This window comes from Grampus griseus (genome assembly GCF_964374135.1).
Source record: "Grampus griseus genome assembly, chromosome: 15".
Classification (NCBI taxonomy): domain Eukaryota; kingdom Metazoa; phylum Chordata; class Mammalia; order Artiodactyla; family Delphinidae; genus Grampus; species Grampus griseus.
In genome coordinates, this window is record NC_139009.1 from 11,195,857 (window position 1) to 11,201,850 (window position 5,994).

The 5,994-nt window shown below is 46.5% G+C and overlaps 1 pseudogene across 1 annotated transcript; it reads right to left on the bottom strand.

Annotated features, from left to right (window-relative positions):
- Positions 1 to 434: 434 nt before the first annotated feature.
- On the bottom strand, positions 435 to 1,190 carry LOC309833755 (reticulocalbin-1-like; annotated as a pseudogene). Its single transcript has 2 exons — positions 1,181 to 1,190; positions 435 to 1,024 (listed from the first exon to the last, which is right to left on the bottom strand). The product of its transcript is annotated as a reticulocalbin-1-like (transcript).
- Positions 1,191 to 5,994: the final 4,804 nt, after the last annotated feature.

Here is a 5,994-nt window from a genome sequence, read left to right on the forward strand (position 1 = left end):
AGCTTAATCAGAATTTTCCCTCACCAATTATCTAACAGTGGCAAATGTAAAAATTATGCAGTTAAAATACATAGCAGTCACTCCATGTACTGCCCTCTCCCCACTCACCCAACTTCTGAATAACGGGGCTTTTTCAAATTTTATTCCCTTTTAGTTCATATTTCATGGAAAAAGCTAAAAAGTCATGTTTTAGCAATATATCCCCATAGAGCATTGCAATTTACCAAGATTTTAATGTATTTGGACAGAAATCTTACTCAAAGATTAGTGATGACTATTTTCCAGCAAATATTGAGTAAAAAATAATTCTAAACCCAATCTGAGGTGATAAACTTCCTTTTCTGGGGGGACACAACTGCTGAGACAGTTGTAGCAATCATCCAGGACAATAAAAGAAAGCTTATGACAGTCTGTCATATTATGGTGAGTGTGCATCAAAGCTCATCATGGTTTTTGGTGAGATCTTCCCCATAATTAGTAGCTTGGCTTCCAACAAACATGTTCCAGTTGTCCAAGATCTCCTCCTTAGTGAGCTTCTCATCCTTGTTTTTGTCCGGCTCGTACACCAGGTGCCTGGCCCCAGCATGCGCGTGGTCATAACCTCGCGGGAGGATCCAGCGGCGATTCTCATCTCTGTCCAGCTTGCCGTCCTTGTTCAGATCTCAGAATTCATTAAACTGCTCCCATTCTGACAGCACCCAGTCTGGCTCAGGGCCATTCTCCTCGTGGGAAAACATATCAGCAATACACTCATCCTGATACACAAGGCCATCCCCGTTCTCGTTGAGGTCCTCCAGAGTTTCCCGAACCACAATTTCCTTCACGTGCTCAAACTCCTCAGGGGGCAGAAAGGTGGTGAACTCCTCCCGGGTGGCTGTCTGGTCACCATCGAGGTCCGCAGGCTTGAACCTTCTCTCATCACATGGCAGCATCTTTTTAAAGGTGTGATGATCTGAAGTCTCATGAAACTCTGTGGGACCACAGGTATCTTTCAAGGTGCAACGGAAGTTGTGTTTTGTACAGACTCAGGGGAGAGGGAACTTAGAGCTCGGTATGCGGATTACTGCCTCTTGCGGTTGTGATCTTCACATCCCTGGAAGCAGTCACATGAAGCCTCTACCAGAGAAGGGATTGCTCTAAATAATAGCGATAACGACAGCTGACATTTGTCAGGCGTTACCATGTGCCATGCACACTGTGCATTGATTAACTGTTATTACCCCCATTTCACAGATGGGAAGATTGAGGCACAGAGGGCCACTAAGTTGCTCAAGCTCACGCAGGGCAGTGTGGGTCCAGACTCTGAGATCCTCTAGCACATGAAGAGGGTTTGAGCAACAAGACCTCTAAGATTTTTCCCATCCCTGAGACTCTCAGGTTTTAGGGTGTTCTCTACTGGGACCATCCTCAAGTCATGTACTTCTTGTGGCTTTTTTTTTTTTTTTTTTTTTGCGGTACGCGGGCCTCTCACTGTTGTGGCCTCTCCTGTTGCGGAGCACAGGCTCCGGATGCGCAGGCTCAGCAGCCATGGCTCACGGGCCCAGCCGCTCCGCGGCATGTGGGGTCTTCCCGGACCGGGGCACGAAACCGCGTCCCCCACATCGGCAGGCGGACTTTCAACCACTGCGCCACCAGGGAAGCCCCCTTCTTGTGGCTTTCAGGTCACACTCCGCGTAAGGCCCAGGAGACAAGACACTGCTGACTCATTCTTTCCCAGCGGCGCAGGCTGGGAACTGAGCCAGGCCACTTGGCCAGCCTGGTGGCAGGTGCCGGTGCCTGTGGTTTGGCGGCGGGTCAGCAGCCGGGATGTGGCCTCAGGGGCTGACCCGTGGGGAGGGCAGTGGGTCCACAGAACCCAGACTCTGGGACCCTTCAGAGAGGGGTTGATTCGGGGATAGGAAAGAAATACAATTCAGAATTCAACAAGACAGACGTGTGAAACTGAAAAGCCCTAAGTGGACTTTACTCAGTGCCAGGGTCGAGCGTGGCTGATGCATGTGCACCGGGGTGACCCTCCCTGGGGGCTGAACTGGGGCTGCTGACAAGCTCTCCAGCACTATTCATCCCTCGACATTGACCCAAGGCCTCCTCGGTAGCCAGGGAGGAACAGGGTACCCTGCTGGAGGAACCTCCCTGCCCAGGGCTCCTCAGAGGTGCTCTGGGTACCGGCGCCCAGCAGACAGTGTAGGGGTGCCTGGTCCCACCCGCTGCCCTGAGGGCTGAAGGGGTCAGTATCATGGCCCGTGGGTGCCCCCAGGGAGCTCCTCTTAACGTGCAATCGTATAAGGTTTTCTATAAATGGAGCTCATGGGTGGAATTAAAACTCTAGGAGGGCCTTCTCCTGATTCCCTAGGACCTCCTGCCCTGCATCTTCTAAGGGAGGTTTTGTGCCTGAAAGTCCCTTCTCTTTTGTTTTTGGACACTTGGGTGACAGGAGTAGACAAAATCCTGGCACCAAAGAAAGCAGCTGGCCAAACCCTGGTATTCCTACTGATTAGAAGGAATTCGGTTTGAGTTAGTGGTTCCCAAACTTGTCTGATGATAAAACCCACTCGATCAGAACCTTTCTGTGAAGAACCTGGCAAAACTACATTTAAAAATAAGAGTCCCTTCCCCAACTTTTATCATGGAGTGAGACCCTGAGGGAAAAAAGTTTGAGCTACAGACTCAATTCACAGCACCTTCATCTTGGACTTGAGGGAGCCTTAAGGAATCTACACTAATGATCTGATAAAACTAAAATGTAAAGAACCCAGTGAATGCGAGAGAATGCTTCAGAACCCCTGAAGATTTTCCACCTTTAATTTTAAAAGTTATTTATTATTTAACAAACACTTTAATAGAACTTACTGTGAGCCAGATACGATGCTTGAAAAATATTTGCTCGTTTAATTTTCATAGAACCCAGAGGCCCGGTGGGGTTAAGTCACTTGCCTAGGGTCGCACAGAAGTGGTGGAGTCCAAGTTCAGACCCGGGCTGTCTGGCTCCTGAGTGTTTGCTGTAAACCACTAAGTTGTATGTTTTTTTTTTGTTTGTTTGGTTTTGCTTTGCTTTGCTTTGCGGTATGTGGGCCTCTCACTGTTGTGGCCTCTCCCATTGTGGAGCACAGGCTCCGGATGCGCAGGCTCAGCAGCCATGGCTCACGGGCCCAGCCGCTCCGCGACATGTGGGATCTTCCCGGACTGGGACACGAACCCGTGTCCCCTGCATCGGCAGGCGGACTCTCAACCACTGCACCACCAGGGGAGCCCTATATGTGTTTTTAAAACATCTCTCTTCGTTTGGCCACAGAGCAAACCCTCTCTTCCTAATCATTTTAAACGATAAAACAGCTTCGTCTGCGTGATTTCAAATATTATACTTCCCCCCTGCGGTCCAATTAGCGGGGCTATTTTTGTATGTGGAGCCCAATCCGACTTTCTCTTTGGATGGAAAACCATGCCTATTGTTATGGCAATCCAAAATGCTGTGTGGAAGCTTTAAAGTACAGATTTGAATCCCTTTGTTTTTCACCCCAAATGTTGAAACAAACCTAAGAGCTCTGCTGATTCCTGACAGTTTTGAGTCTCCGCGTTTCAAATATTTCAGACCAGCTTGGGAGCAAACACATGATATTCTGCTTGTTTCTCTTGCATAGTTTATTTTTAAAAGCATGCATCTGGCTGCTTTTTCGTTCCCCAGAAGGAGGAGGGAAATTGCTCCAAGAAGGCGGGTGTTGGATGGAAACTTCTCCCCAAAGCAGGAGACAGCTCCGTGCGGATCTAGTTCCTTAGTGGGTGCTGTCCCTTGATTGGTCTTGTCCTTCAACCTCAGGCTCAGAGCTTCCAAGCTCTTCCAAGAATCCTCTGACCTGCTGGGCTCCTTGCACGTGGACAGGAAAGAAGATGTTGGTTACTTGTACGTGTCCACCTTTTCAGAGGAATAGTTTAGTCACCCTCTGATCGTCCGTGGTCAGGTCAAACAGAGGACGCCTTTCTAGCTGAGAGAGCCCGTTGTCACAGTGTCACAATCATTACTGAGCATTTGCTACGTGTCAGACGGTGGGTAGCTATGCCATGAAGTAGACATTAAAATCCCCCATTTAAAAAAATTAGAAACTGAGGCCCAGAGGAACTAAGTGTCCTCTACGCCCAAGGTCACGCAGCTCGTGAGAGCAGAGAGGGGACTGGAGCCTGGGTTTGACGCCAGCATCTCTGCTCACTGCACCAGCTCACGGAGCGAGGAGTCATTCTTATCCCTCGTTCCTAACACAGCACCGTGGGAGTCTCTGTAGGAGCAAACGGGCAGCAAATTCACATGACCAGGCAGCTGGAGACTATGTATAGTCTGAAAACTTGGGCCTTGATTATAGCTCTCGCTTCATGATTTTCTTGGAGAAGCCTGAGTCCCACCAAGAAGTGCAAGGTGTGAAATTCACGTAGCCTTTTGGGATCACAAGTACACTTTCACCAATAGCCTTAATCAGGGAAGATCACGTTAACCAGTAGGTTTTATGGTTGCTATAGTTATTTTCCACAAGGAGCGGGAGTCGAAACTTGTGGGCAGCAGGAGGCAAACTAGCTCTGGCTTGAGATATGGTTCCATTCAGTGTCTTTTCTTCAAGTCCCAGCTCTGCCACCCATTATTGGTATGACCTGCAGGCATGGGATTTGCCCACACCGAGCCTCAATTTCTGCATCTGTAAATTGGGATCACAGCTTCGTCTGCACTGGGTGGTTTCAAAGACTAAATGACATGGCATACAAAGCCCCTGGCAGTGGGAGGCATGTCTCCTCTGAGAGTCTCTGTGGCCCAGCCAGAGCCCTCACCCGCCCCCCCCCCACCCCCAACCGCTGTCCCCTGTGGGCACTCTCTCCTCCCTGTCATCCCAAGACCTCCTGCCTTCTGAGCTCTCCAGTCAGTTTCAAGTTCCTTAACTGTAAAATGGAGATAATAATATATAAACCAAGTGTCACCCTGCCCCTGGGTCCTCAACAACTCCAGCCTGCTTGGTCCCTTTCCTTTAAGATTCAAGTAATGTTAGCTAGAGGCTTTTCATAGATGTCCAGACTGAGGAAGTTCCCCTCTATTTCTAGCTTGCCAGGAGTTTTAAAATCAATCAATGGGTGTTGACCTTTGTCAAATGATTTTTTTTCCATCAATTAATGGGATCATGTGGTGTTTCTTCTTTAGAATGTTAACATGGTGGATTACAATGATTGATTTTTGAAAACCAAACCAGCCTTTCATTTCCAGAATAAATGCCTCTTGGTTGCTGTATATCCTTCTTTCTAAATATTGCTGGATTTTATCTGTAAATATTTTGTTGAGGACTTTTGCATCGATGTTCATAAAGACTATTGATCTCTAATACTATTGATCTTTAATACTTTCTTTATAGGGTTTTTATATCAGGATAATGCTGGCCTAATAAAATGGTTGGGAAGTGTTTCCTCCTTTTTTCTTTTCTGACAGACACTGTGTAGAATGGATATTATTTCTTCTTCAATTGTCTGGTAGAATTCTACAGTGAAATTATCTAGCTTGGAGGGTTTTTTTGTAACTACAAACTAAATTTCTTTAGTTGTTATAGAACTATTCAGGTTATTTATTTCATAGTAGGTGAATTTTGTAGTTTTTGTTTTTTGAGGAACTGGTCCATTTTACCTAAGTTAGAGAATTTATGTGTGCAGAGCTGTCCATAGTTTTCCTTTATTATCTTTTTAATGTTTGTGATATCTCTAGTGGTAGCCCCTCTTTTATTCCTATTTGTGCCTCTCTTTTATTCCTGATTTTGATAATTTCTCTCTTAGTTCCTTTATCAGTCTTTGTAGAGGTTTATGAGTATTGTTGATCTTTTCAAAGATCCAGATTGGTTTAACTGACTTTCTTAATTGCTTTCTGTGTTAATTCAATTGATTTCTGTTCTTATCTTTATTATATTCTTTCCTCAGCTTCCTTTGGGTTTATTTTTCTCTTCTTCTTTTATTTCCTAGGGTAAGCTTTTTAGATCA